This window comes from Nicotiana sylvestris, chromosome 9 (genome assembly GCF_000393655.2).
Source record: "Nicotiana sylvestris chromosome 9, ASM39365v2, whole genome shotgun sequence".
Taxonomy (NCBI): Eukaryota; Viridiplantae; Streptophyta; class Magnoliopsida; order Solanales; family Solanaceae; genus Nicotiana; species Nicotiana sylvestris.
In genome coordinates this window covers 182,477,531-182,492,568 of record NC_091065.1, presented here as the reverse complement: position 1 = coordinate 182,492,568, position 15,038 = coordinate 182,477,531, and positions in this window count along the sequence as shown.

The window sequence follows — 15,038 nt, the reverse complement described above, 5'->3', positions numbered from 1 at the left end:
GATATTCGCACCGCGAAAGTTGTGCAAATCCTCACCACCAAAGAAAATCACACCCTTATCCCCATCATTCTATCAGATATTTATCGGGCTTTGACTTTATGTAAATCAGGAGCAAAAGTCTTCGAAGGATGCAAAATTTTGTTGCAAATGTGGGTGATGGAACATCTCCAACAACAGCCCAAGATCATACAGTATGGGTCAAACAATGATAATTGCATCGAGAGCTATGAGGAAAGAACAAAAAATTATCAGGCTCCAGAAGGGATAGAAGCATGGGTATCTCATCTAAAGGCTTTAACGGCAAATCAAATTGAATGGACTCTGGGATGGCTCCCGATGAGGGAAGTAATACACATGTCAACCTCAAATAGTTATCTACTACTATTGGGATTGAGAAGCATTCAGCCGTATGCACCACTGAGAGTCCTAAGGCAATTAGGGAGATATCAAATAGTTCCTGATGATGAAGATTTGAGTGTGCAAGTAATCGAATTACACCCAGAAGCCACTATTCCCGAGGCTCTACTTCAGCAGATGTGGAATGGGTGCCGATACTTGAAAAGTGATACTCAAGTCCCAGACGCTACAAAGGGTGAGATAAATCCTGGATATGCAAGGTGGTTTGAAAAACGGTCTCGCGTGGATGATGTACCAGAGCCTGAGCTAAGAAGGCCAACAAAAAGACCCCATGTTCAAAACTTCAATGATAAAATCCAAGAGCGGTTGATCTGGGGAGAAAAGGAAAAAGGGTACAAAGCAACTATCCATGCCCTAAAAGAAAATCTGAGAAGCCTCAGTTTGGAGAAAGATTTGCAAGCACAAGAAGCCGAAGGCGAGAAGAAGAGTCTAGCTTGTGAGAATGAAAGTCTTCATGCCCGATTCCAAAAAATGAAAAGAGTTTCTGAAACGCCAAAGAGGAGCTGGAAGGATCAAAAAACCATCGCCAATCTCTTTGAAAGAATGCAAGATTATGATTCCATTCTTGCGGAAAACGAAAGGGCATTGAGCAAAGCAAAAGAAAGGATCCAACAATTAAACGAAGAAGCCAGATCTAACAAGGAACGCCAAGATAGGCAATCCGAAAAAGACAAGGCACAATTCAAGAAGGAAAAAGACTATTGGATGCGATCAGAAGACCAGCTTCGTGCACAACTAGAAGAGGCAAGAAGATGCAACAGAGAACATCAACAAGCAGACCTCGACAGGGAAAGATCGCAAGCAAGATTAGAGCAGGCCAGACTCCGAGCTCTGTTAGAATCAGCTCTAGATCGTGAAAACCGTGTCAGAGATATAGCCACCACTCGTCAGCAGCAATTGCAGAAGCAAGACCAATGTCTCCAAGATTTCAGGGCACAAATCCACGACTTGGCGGTCTACACTTCTCAGAGTTACGTAAACTGTCAGGGAATGGACTACGAAAGGTTTACAGAACATGCACCCACTCTTGCCCGTCATCTAGCATTGGAATTGGAAATGATGTATCGTACGCTGGGGGGTCATCCAGGTCAAGCCCCACATTGAGCAAATAGTCTAATAATATACAACACAAGTGGAAAGTGGGGCACGTTGTGAGATGTTAAGAATTGTATCTTTTATTTTGATTTAAGTGTGTGTGTTTCAAGCCATTTTCTTAAAGTTTTCAAATGTAATTCCATCTTTGTGTAATGAATAAAAGTGATTGCCTTTAGTCCGAACTACGCAAGGTCTGATTCATGTAAGGGCATGATACGTAGGCAATCTCTAAGATTCGACCACCACGATAAAAGATATATATAATAAATAAAAGTGAATAACAATAAAAATTTCAAGAAAGCTGGGACGACACAAGCAGCCGAGCAAATGCATAATAGAAAGGGATTATTTGTCTAGGAGCATTGCATCTCAACGTGTGATTATATATGTGTTAAACTCTCAAAACTAACAAGTTTGTTCATTTCCAGAATTCAAGCAGTTAGTTTCTCTAAAGAGTATACTGGCATATTATCACTATCACACAAGATCAAAAGGACCAATACCCGAAAGTATGTCTATCCCAGATGTTGACACAGGTATGGAGCTAGAGGAGATGGATGTCGGGAAAATGAAAGAAGAGATGTTTAAACTCAAACAACAAATGGCTGAGATATACCAAGCCTGGTCTGCAGGACAATTACCCCCATCTCACCCAAATAACCTTGCTCCATCAATGACCCAAACTCAGGATAATATCACCACTGAATTATCCCCAAATTTCCCCATTTACCAGCACTACCGAGGCACCACCACTCAGACACCGCAGTCTCCACCTCCAAAACCCGTTCCATATTTTCCTCCACCTATGACTCCTGTTTTCGTAGCACCTCCCCCTGCTACATTCCACAAATCTCCTAGTGAGCCTACATTCCAGGCCCAAGACAACCAATACTACCCCCCGGAGCCCACCCTCAAAGCCTCCGAAATTCATTCTATTACTCCTCGTTTTGATCTCCCAACCGAAATTAACAAGCCAGTCAAAAATGCTGAGCAAGAAGAGATGTTCAAGAAGGTCAAGAGTTTAGAACAATTATTCAGAGACATGCGAGGATTAGGTGGGCAAGTCAGTGTAGCATACAAAGATTTGTGCTTATTCCCCAATGTACAATTACCAGTTGGCTTCAAGATGCCCAAATTTGACCTATACAACGGGCACGGCGACCCAGTAGCCCACTTAAGGGGTTTCTGTAGCAAGATGCGAGGAGCTGGGGGAAAGGATGAATTATTGATGGCTTACTTCAGTCAAAGTTTAAGCGGATCAGCTTTGGAGTGGTATACACGCCAGGACCATGGGAGATGGTACACCTGGGATGACCTAGCACAGGCATTCGCATACCATTTCCAATACAATCTGGAAATCATCCCAGATCGATTATCTTTGACAAAATTTGAGAAGAAACACAATGAAAGTTTCAGAGAGTATGGTTTTCGGTGGAGAGAACAGGCAGCAAGAGTGGATCCTCCTATGAAGGAGAGCGAAATGGTAGACTACTTCCTCCAAGCCTTGGAACCGACTTACTATGCCCATTTGGTTTCAGCGGTTGGGAAATCATTCAACGAAGTAGTAAAGATGGGAGGTATGGTGGAAGAAGGCCTCAAGACAAATAAAATCATGAGCTATTCAGCAATTAAGGCAACTACTCAAGCTATTCAAGGCGGGGTAGGAGGAATCGGAAGAAAGAAGAGGGAGGAAGCAGCAGTAGTTGATTCAGGAATTTGGTCGGGACCCAGAGGTTCACCGCTTTACTATAATCAACAACGACCTCGCCAATCAGCTTACCACCATGATTCATCCCAACACTACTATCACCCTTCAGAGCCACATTTTTCCATTAACCATGCTCAAGCATACAATCAGCCACCTGTTCACACCAATTGGCGTGCTCCTGTCACACCAAATACTTACCCACGAGCCTATCCCGGACCAGGTTTCAGGCCTAGGCCAGCATTCAGGGGAGAAAGGGAACAGAAAAAGAAAACTTACACTCCATTGGGAGAGTCTTACACTAGTCTGTTCCACAGGCTGAGACAGCTAGACATGCTGAGACCAATACAATCCAAGCTACCCAATCCTCCTCCAAAGAATCTGGATTACACCATTAGCTGTGAATATTGCTCCGGTGCACCAGGCCATGATACGGAGAAATGCTGGCATTTGAAAAATGCAATACAAGAGCTGATTGATACTAATAAAATCGAGGTTCAAACCCCCGAAGCCCCAAATATCAATAGAAATCCAATGCCAGCCCATCAAGAGGCTAATATGATAGAAATCATACAAGCTGATGGGGAGACAAAGAAGCCGTCACAAACTGTCATGATGATCAAGTCTCATGAAGCCAAGCCAGATAAGCAGTTAACGGAGGAGAAGCCGGTATCTAAGCAGAACAGAAATGGTGATGAACCATCTATGATAGTCGATGAGGGATCATCGAGCAAAGTTGCCGCAAAACAAGAAAGGCCGAAAGTGATAGTACCAGGGGTTGCTAACAAACCCATTGTATTCGTGGAAGGAGCCCGTACAGATCGGGTTATTATTGCACCTGTAATCCAGCTGCCGGTCATCAACAACAAAGCCATCCCATGGAACTATGAACGGGTGACTGTAATGTACAAGGGCAAAGAAATCAAGGAAGAAGTGTGTGAGGTGCAAGGCTTGACACGTTCGGGAAGATGTTTTACTCCCGAAGAGTTGAGAAAAACTAAAAACAATCCAATGCCAACAAAGAGAGCTGTGACGGAAGAAGAGGTGGAAGAGTTTTTAAGAAAAATGAAACTCCATGATTATTCTGTTGTGGATCAATTAAAGAAGACCCCCGCTCAAATTTCATTATTGTCATTACTGATCCATTCAGAGGAGCACCGTCTGGCTTTGATGAAAATCCTGAATGAGGCTCATGTTCCTGAAAAGATCTCTGTAAATCATTTGGGAAAAATAGCCAACAGAATCTTTGAGACAAACAGAATTACATTTGCTGATGATGAATTACCTGTGGAAGGTACCGAGCACAACAGAGCTCTTTACCTCACCGTGAAATGTGAAAACTCCGTAGTAACCCGGGTATTGGTTGACAATGGGTCAAGTGCAAACATATGCCCTCTCTCCACTTTAAACAAATTAAAAATTAAAGAGGAGAGGATCCAGAAGAATAGTATCTGCGTACGGGGGTTTGACGGTGGAAGCAGAGATTCATTTGGCGACATAGTGTTGGAGTTAACTATAGGGCCAGTTGAATTCACAATGGAATTCCAAGTGTTGGACATAACTGTTTCTTACAACTTGTTGTTGGGCCGACCATGGATCCATGCTGCTAAAGCAGTCCCGTCAACACTACATCAGGTTGTCAAGTTTGAATGGGATCATCAAGAAATAGTTGTGCATGGGGAAGAAAGTTTAAATGCTCGCAGCAGTACCATTGTACCGGTCGAGGGAACAGAAAATGACCAGGGACCATGGGTATACCAAGTGACCGACACAGTGTCGATAGAGAAAATTCTAGAGGGGAAATACCTTCCAAATCCAAAGATATCCTCTGCATCAGTCATGGTAGCTTATGAAATGTTAAAGAATGGCTTTATACCCGGCAAAGGTCTGGGCTTATCTTTGCAAGGAATTATACAACCAGTATCTCTCCCCGAGAACTGGGGAACATTCGGTTTGGGGTTCACACCCACTGTAAATGACGTAATAAAGGCCAGGAAGTTGAAACACCAAGCATGGGTTCTTCCAAAACCAGTCCCACATCTGTCAAAGTCTTTTGTCAAGACCGGTGCTAAAAATCGCCCGATAACAACAATTCCTAAATCCCAGGTCAATCCTGAGGAGGAATTAATTGAAAGATTCGAGAAATTGTTTAGTGATGTGAATATGTTGGAAAGCGGAGAAGGGTGTAGCAACGCAGAAGTTCAATTCGTTGGGCCAGAAACAAAGCTCAGTAATTGGAAAGCCACTCCTCTCCCAATTCGAAAGGAGTCTTGTTCCTTTTACGCTGGCTCTAGTGATATGGCATGCATGAGGAATCCTCAGCCCAGTCTTAAAAATCAATCTGGTTCCGAAGTAATAATTCAAGAAATATATTGTGATTATGAATCAGAATATGATGAAGATAAGGTTTTTGAAGAGATTAGTAAAGAGTTAATTCACTTTGAGGAAAAAGTCAAACCTAACTTAAGTGATACCGAGGACATCAGTATAGGGGATACGAGTAATATTCGAGAAACCAAAATAAGTGTCCATCTGGAACCAAAGATCCGAGAGGAGTTAATTAAAGCACTCATAGAATTCAAAGATGTCTTTGCATGGTCGTATGACGACATGCCGGGACTGAGCACTGATTTAGTGGTTCACAAATTGCCCACCGATCCAACGGTGCCTCCTGTCAAGCAGAGGTTGAGAAAATTCAAGCCCGACATGAGTGTGAGAATTAAGGAAGAAATCACCAAACAATTGGAAGCAAAGGTCATTCGAGTCACTCGATATCCTGTTTGGTTAGCTAATGTCGTTCCTGTGCCAAAGAAAGACGGCAAAATTAGAGTATGCGTCGACTATCGCAATCTCAACAAAGCAAGTCCAAAGGATAATTTCCCATTACCCAATATCCATATTTTGATCGACAATTGTGCCAAGCATGATATAGGGTCTTTCGTGGATTGTTATGCCGGGTATCATCAAATTCTAATGGATGAAGAAGATGCAGAAAAGACGGCATTCATCACACCATGGGGAACTTATTGCTACCGGGTAATGCCATTCGGTTTAAAGAACGCCGGAGCAACCTATATGAGAGCAATGACCACAGTGTTTCATGATATGATACACAAGGAGATTGAGGTATACGTGGACGATGTGATCATAAAATCAAAGCATCAGGCCGACCACGTTGGGGATTTGAGGAAGTTCTTCTTAAGACTTCGCAGGTACAACCTCAAGCTTAACCCTGCCAAGTGCGCATTTGGAGTTCCATCTGGAAAGTTGCTGGGATTCATAGTCAGTCGACGAGGCATCGAGCTAGACCCATCAAAGATCAAAGCCATCCAAGAACTACCATCTCCAAGAAACAAAACAGAAGTAATGAGTTTGTTGGGAAGATTAAATTACATCAGCAGGTTTATTGCTCAGCTCACAACAACACTGTGAGCCAATTTTCAAATTGTTAAAAAAGGATATTGCGGTCAAATGGACCGATGAGTGTCAAGGAGCGTTCGATAAAATAAAAGGGTACTTGTCAAACCCACCCGTGTTGGTCCCGCCAGAGCCAGGAAGACCTTTGATTCTTTATTTGACGGTTTTGGAAAATTCATTTGGTTGTGTATTGGGGCAACATGACCTCACTGGCAGAAAAGAACAGGCCATCTACTACCTTAGCAAGAAGTTCACAGCTTATGAGGTTAAGTATACTCATCTGGAAAAGACATGTTGCGCCCTAACATGGGTAGCTCAAAAATTGAAACACTATTTGTCATCCTACACTACTTACCTCATTTCTCGGTTGGATCCATTGAAATACATTTTTCAAAAGCCTATGCCAACGGGAAGACTTGCAAAGTGGCAGATATTGCTCACAGAATTCGACATCATCTATGTGACTCGAACTGCAATGAAGGCTCAAGCACTGGCCGATCATTTAGCCGAAAACCCGGTCGATGAGGAATATGAGCCGTTGAAAACTTATTTTCCTGATGAAGAAACAATGCATATCGATGAGGTGGAGCGAATTGAAAAGCCTGGCTGGAAACTTTTCTTTGATGGAGCCGCTAACATGAAAGGAGTCGGGATAGGAGCTGTAATCATTTCTGAAACAGGGCATCATTATCCTGTTACGGCTCAATTACGATTTTATTGCACCAATAATATGGCTGAATATGAAGCTTGCATTTTGGGGTTAAGGCTAGCCGCAGACATGGGTATCCGAGAAATCTTAGTCATGGGAGATTCGGATCTTTTGGTACATCAAATTCAAGGAGAATGGGAAACCCGAGACTTGAAGCTCATACCATACCGACAATGTCTACATGATCTTTGTCAGCGGTTTCAATCAGTGGAATTCCAACATATTCCAAGAATCCATAATGAGGTTGCCGATGCATTGGCTACCCTGGCATCAATGTTGCACCATCCGGACAAAGCTTATGTAGATCCAATACATATTCAAGTCCACGATCAGCACGCTTATTGCAATATGGTTGAAGAAGAATTTGATGGTGAACCATGGTTCCACGACATCAAGGAGTATATCAGGATGGGGATATATCCCGCACAAGCCACAGGAGATCAAAAGAGGACCATTAGGCGATTGGCAAATGGATTCTTCTTAAGCGGAGGAGTTTTGTATAAAAGAACACCAGATCTTGGATTATTAAGATGCATAGATGCCAGACAAGCTACAACTGTCATGTCTGAAGTACATTCAGGAGTTTGCGGACCCCACATGAGTGGATATGTGTTGGCAAAGAAAATCCTCCGAGCTGGTTACTATTGGCTTACCATGGAGCGAGATTGTATCAGTTTTGTGCGCAAGTGTCATCAATGCCAAATACACGGAGATTTGATTCATTCTCCACCATCCGAGTTGCACACAATGTCGGCACCATGGCCCTTCGTTGCCTGGGGCATGGATGTGATTGGCCCAATTGAGCCGGCAGCATCCAATGGGCACAGGTTCATTCTGGTAGCTATTGATTATTTTACCAAATGGGTTGAGGCCAAGACATTCAAATCAGTGACCAAGAAAGCTGTGGTCGATTTTGTCCACTCAAATATCATATGTCGATTCGGAATCCCGAAGGTGATCATCACAGATAACGGTGCTAATCTTAACAGCAACTTAATGAAGGAAGTATGTCAACAGTTTAAGATTACACATCGCAACTCTACCCCATATCGGCCCAAGGCGAATGGAGCAGTAGAAGCAGCCAACAAAAACATAAAGAAGATACTTCGGAAAATGGTAGAAGGTTCAAAACAATGGCATGAAAAATTACCATTTGCATTATTGGGATACCGCACTACTGTTCGCACTTCAGTAGGAGCAACTCCTTATTTGTTGGTATATGGCACTGAAGCAGTAATTCCTGCAGAAGTTGAGATTTCCTTCCCTTCGGATCATCGCCGAAGCAAAGATTGATGATGATGAATGGGTCAAAACCCGTCTAGAACAGTTAAACTTGATTGATGAAAAATGATTGACCGCAGTATGCCATGGTCAATTATATCAAAGAAGAATAGAAAGAGCATACAACAAAAAGGTGCGTCCTCGGAAGTTTGAAGTAGGTCAGCATGTGCTGAAACGTATTCTTCCACATCAGGTTGAAGCAAAAGGCAAATTTGCCCCGAATTGGCAAGGACCATTCATTGTGACCAGAGTATTATCGAATGGTGCACTATGTTTAACAGATATTGAAGGCAAATGCATAGATATGGCGATCAATTCTGACGCGGTAAAGAGATATTATGCATAACTTTTTGAATGTTTGTATTTAGCACTATTTCGAAGATTGGAATGACAAAGGCAATTTATTCTGCTATCCAAACACTATACCCTTTGTTTCCCCTTTGAGCCATACTTGTTTCTTTCCTACCCTCTCTAGGAATAAAAAAAAAACATCACTATTATTAAGTGAACTACGTTTGACCTGATTCCTCAAAGAAGGATACGTAGGCGCCTCACGGCTCGGTCATAGGGTGCACGACATATACAATGTGCACGAAAAGAAACATTAAGAGACCCCAATCAAGAGACTGGGGCAGGAATTGTATTGGAAATAAGAAAGATTCCAAGAGTTGTAATTTTAAACCCATACCAAAGCTATTTAGCTTTCAATACCTTTTCCATTTCTAACCCCATACCAAAAAGACCTTTCGATCAATCTTAGAAAAATGTTGAGTCAAGCAAATGAAGATGGTTCATAACACTCTGGTACAAACAAGAAAAGAAAGTAAAAATGAGAGAGTCTTATAGGTGAAAACCCACACGGGCACCATAAGGCGACGGAAGTTGAGAGAAAAGTAAAATGAGAGAGTCTTATTGGTGAAAACCTTCGTAGGCACCATAAGGCGAAAAGGAAGTGAAGAAGTGAAAAATGAGGAAAGTTTATCGATGAAAACTCTTTGAGATATTGAAAGTCCAACAGGCCTGTGAAATGAAAAATGAAGTTGGATTGCGGAAATTTTGGCGAAAACAAAAATGAGACAATTGAAAGGAGATTGATTAAAAGACTGGGTTGATTAATCCGAAATGCATACCCTGATCATTGGTGCCAGTAACTCCAATCAGATAAGTTTTTATTCTTTCTCCAACAGTCATCCAAACTTGGATTTTTCTTTTCATTCTATAATTGTCGAAATCAGCGTGTTTCGTCACTAATAATCTTACTTTTCTAAAAGCTTTGAGATAAGTTTTATTCCAAACAAATAAGAAGGAATGTCAAGGTATACTACCAAGATTCAAGGTTACAAAATACGTCCATGAAAGGTGGAAGATAAAAGATATGGGTGTAAGAAAGGTGAAATCAAAAGTGGATCAGCAAAGTCAGAAGGGACATATGATTACAGTTAAAAGGGTTTGAAGGAAAATATACAGAGGGGAATCCTATAGTCAAGGATCAATTACAAGGACAAAACAGTCTTTTCAACCATTCCAAGGCAATAAAGAGAGACGAAGAGAAGCATCACCATCGGCAAGAATACCCCAGTCAACCACCCTGCTTTAAACTAACGAAGTTTTCTTTGATTTAAAACAGGGGCAAATACAATATTTGTGTCAGGAAATACCTGGTAAAGAATTAAAGAAGTCAGGCGTCCACCTGGAGAATGAGGATGAGAATTAAAGAAGTCAGGCGTCCACCTGGAGAATGAGGATGAGAATTAAAGAAGTCAGGCGTCCACCTGGAGAATGAGGATGAAAATTAAAGAAGTCAAACATCCACCTGGAGAATGAGGATGAGAATTAAAGAAGTCAGGCGTCCACCTGGAGAATGAGGATGAGAATTAAAAGAAGTCAGGCATCCACCTGGAGAATGAGGATGAAGAAAAGAAGAAGTCAGGCGTCCACCTGGAGAATGAGGATGAAGAAAGAAGAAGTCAGGCGTCCACCTGGAGAATGACGATGAGAAAAGAAGAAGTCAGGCGTCCACCTGGAGAATGAGGATAAGAATTAAAGAAGTCAGGCGTCCACCTGGAGAATGAGGATGAGAATTAAAGAAGTCAGGCGTCCACCTGGAGAATGAGGATGAGAAAAGAAGAAGTCAGGCGTCCACCTGGAGAATGAGGACAAAGAAAAGAAGAAGTCAGGCGTCCACCTGGAGAACGAGGATGAAGAATTAAAGAAGTCAGGCGTCCACCTGGAGAATGAGGACAAAGAAAAGAAGAAGTTAGGCGTCCACCTGGAGAATGAGGATGAAGAATTAAAGAAGTCAGGCGTCCACCTGGAGAATGAGGATGAGAAAAGAAGAAGTCAGGCGTCCACCTGGAGAATGAGGATGAGAAAAGAAGAAGTCAGGCGTCCACCTGGAGAATGAGGACAAAGAAAAGAAGAAGTCAGGCGTCCACCTGGAGAACGAGGATGAAGAATTAAAGAAGTCAGGCGTCCACCTGGAGAATGAGGATGAGAATTAAAGAAGTCAGGCGTCCACCTGGAGAATGAGGATGAGAAAAGAAGAAGTCAGGCGTCCACCTGGAGAATGAGGATGAGAAAAGAAGAAGTCAGGCGTCCACCTGGAGAATGAGGATGAAGAATTAAAGAAGTCAGGCGTCCACCTGGAGAATGAGGATGAGAATTAAAGAAGTCAGGCGTCCACCTGGAGAATGAGGATGAGAAAAGAAGAAGTCAGGCGTCCACCTGGAGAATGAGGATGAAGAATTAAAGAAGTCAGGCGTCCACCTGGAGAATGAGGATGAGAATTAAAGAAGTCAGGCGTCCACCTGGAGAATGAGGATGAGAAAAGAAGAAGTCAGGCGTCCACCTGGAGAATGAGGATGAAGAATTAAAGAAGTCAGGCGTCCACCTGGAGAATGAGGATGAGAATTAAAGAAGTCAGGCGTCCACCTGGAGAATGAGGATGAGAAAAGAAGAAGTCAGGCGTCCACCTGGAGAATGAGGATGAGAAAAGAAGAAGTCAGGCGTCCACCTGGAGAATGAGGACAAAGAAAAGAAGAAGTCAGGCGTCCACCTGGAGAATGAGGATGAAGAATTGAAGAAATCTGGCGTCCACCTGGAGAATGAGGATGGAGAATTGAAGAAGTCAGGCGTCCACCTGGAGAACGAGGATGAAGAAAGAAAAGAAGCAGTCAAGGCACCCACCTGGAGAACGAGGGAATACAATTGAAGTTTTGAAATCAAAAGCTCGCTCATATGATAAAGGAGCACATTTAGAATCAATAAAGCAGAGAAGTCCAACAAAATCCCCAGCAAGAAACAACAAGAGTCCCAAAAGAAAATACGGGACACAATGAAAAGGAATACGGAATAAGTCAAATGCCCAAGAGTCACCAAGATATCAAGACAACAAGAAACACAAGGGCATGATCTAGATAAGATTTTTATAATTCATGTACCATAGTCTAGTTTAGCTTTTTTGTATTTCCTTTAAAGTAAGGTGTAATAAGGAGGTCAGCAAGTAGTAAAAACAGCACGAAGCAGCAGTAACATCGCAGTCTCACGGTAGTCCTAGCTACCCAAAACTTCCCGAACTACATTGACCTGATTCCTTTATAGCCAAGGATATGTAGGAAACCTGAAGCAGATGTTCGGTCAAATCTTTCAAAAAATGCTTCCCACGGAGTATTCGAACGGGCAAAAATTGCTCATATCCGCTCACTTTATCTTTGCACGAAAACTCTTCGAGTTTCCGCACAAAGAGGGGCAGCTGTGAGCACGTGATTTTTGCCTTACGAAAACTACTTCAAAATAAATCAAAAAATAAAATAAATTTCTTTTACTGTGTAATTCTTGAATTTGCGTGGTGTTAAATATTTGTGTTATGTCCGTAAATGTTTACTTTGTCATAATAAATTGAAAATTAAAATAAAATACATGTTGCATGCATATAGGATTTAATTATGTATTTAAAAGATAATTTAAATAAAATCACAAAAAATATGCAATAGTTCTATTTTAAATATTCCACTGTGTGATTGATGTTTTGTCTATGTGTTAAATAATTGTTATAGAGTAATTAATATATTTTTGTGAAGTTAAAATTGTTTTATAATTAAAATTAGAAAAAATGAAATATATATAAATATATATATATATATATATATATACAAAATCGGACCTGGATCAAATCAAATTAACTCCCCCCACAGCCCAATCCAAACAAGCCTGTCCGATCCAATTCGGCTACATCAAACGACGACGTTTCATCATCCTTCATCAAGGGCCGTTGGATTAAGTCCATCCAACGGCCAAGATTTCATCACCCTAACCCGAGACCCTTACCCGATCTAATACCCGGTTCAACCCGTCCCCTAACTTAAACCAAACGACATCGTTTGGTTAAGTGAATAGATCTCAGCCGTCCATCCTGCCTAATCCAACGGACAATATCAATCCACCCCACCCCTATATAAGTCCCAAGCCCCTACCCCGGCCCCGAACTAAACACCCCCCTCCTCTCACTGTTCATCATCGTCCCCAAACCCCCACTCCTAACCCTAGCCGCCCTAGAATCCCACCGCCTGAAACCCGGCGGCATCAACGCCGCCGGTCACCAAAATAACACCCTAGAATCCCCTGAACATCCTCTACACAGATCTAACCTTAGTTTTCTTCGAATCAGACCCCAACTCTTCGAATACTAAATCGAAGGTGGGTCTGAAAACTCCAACCTTTCCAATGGCTTCCAAAATAACACCATAACTTCCCCTAACCACCCTAGGTATGGATCCGTTGCTTGTTTGGCTCGAATCACTTCCGAGCTTCTCGAATCTTCTTTTGAAGATTCGGACCAAACAAGAACAAACTCAGACTTGTTCTACAATGACATCAAATGACCCCTAGGCTCCCCTCACCCTTGTGTCATCTTTGGTTCCCTTCGAATCAGCCCGGAAATGTTCGGATTTAAGATCCAAGAACCTGAAACCCTAAAAATTTTCCAATCTTGGAATTTTTCTGATTCGAGTGAAGGATTGAGGTCTAATAGACTTTAATCGAGGTATTCTCAACTGAGAATACTTCGAATAAAGTCTGTTCAGCCTAAAAAATGTCCGAATTCAAGTTGAGTCTGTGCCTGAATAAATTTGAAGATTCAGAGGTATTTTTTCTATTTTTCTTTTGTGTATTTTACGTGTATTTTATGTTTGTTTCATTAGTCTGTAATTTTCCCATCTTTTGTTGTTATACTGTGTCATACTCGTCTATATGATCAAAATATGAAACTGTTTCTGTATGTTGTGATTATTCACAATGTAAATAATCGACTCGATTAAGTTCGTCGATTAGTTATATTATGAATTCTCATTTATGATAATGTTGATTGAAACAGTCTGTTTTTTTTTGTTTTAGACTGATTATGGACAAATGTTGTAAATAGTCAACTGATTAATACTCGTCAATTAAATCATGTTTGTTTGCGAATCAGTGAATTCAAATGTATGTTGTATATGTTATTTTCTGAACAGGGCATTGTCAGTATATTGACAATGCTCCTGTGTATGTTTGATCGTAGTTCAATGCTGAAATTCAGTTTGACTTGCTATGTTGAATTCAGTATAATTTGTTATGATATTAGGTTTAATTTCAATTTCACAAATGTTGGTTGGATACCATTGTGTTAGAAAAGTGCATTCTCAGTCAAGATTCAGTCCAGAACTTGATAGGATTGGTTATAGCTGTTTAATTCAGAAGGATAATCGATGTTGAACAATTTTTAAAATCTATTTTGTATCAGATTCTGATTTCCTTGAGGGCAGTAATAACAGTAAGCTTTCAGGGGTACTACTGGTAATGAAACAGTGAGGATAGTAGTGTGCTGATAGTGGAGTGTTAGTGGCTTTTAATTTAATGGGGTAATGGGAAACAAAGGGTAATGGGTTGCTGAAAATCAGGGAAAAGTTAGCTTAATGGGATTTAAAGTGGAAAAATAGATTTTTAATGGAAATTTTCTGTTTTTTTTAAAAGATAAAGGGGAGGACAGACATGTATAAGATAGAGGGGATTGGGACTGATTAAGGAGGGACTCAGAATTTGAAAGAGAAAAAAATCTGATTTAAGAGCTTTTCAGAAAAAGATTGAGAGATATACATTGAGAAAAATCAGAAATAGAAATCTGAAAAATTGAGAAGAACAGAATCAGATAGAGGATAGAAGGAAAGAAAGAAAAATCAGAAATAGTAAAAAGAATTCTACATCAGACACTAGTATTAAGGCTGATTTTTGAAATTAAGAACTTTTCAGTTTTCCTTTTCTAAAGTCTTAGAATCAGACATATTGTTCAGTTTAAAAATCTGAAACTTTAAAGAAGTCTTGTACTGTGTTTCTGAGTTCCTCGGGCCTTGTTTTGTTGACCAAATCTGTTGAACATTGGTA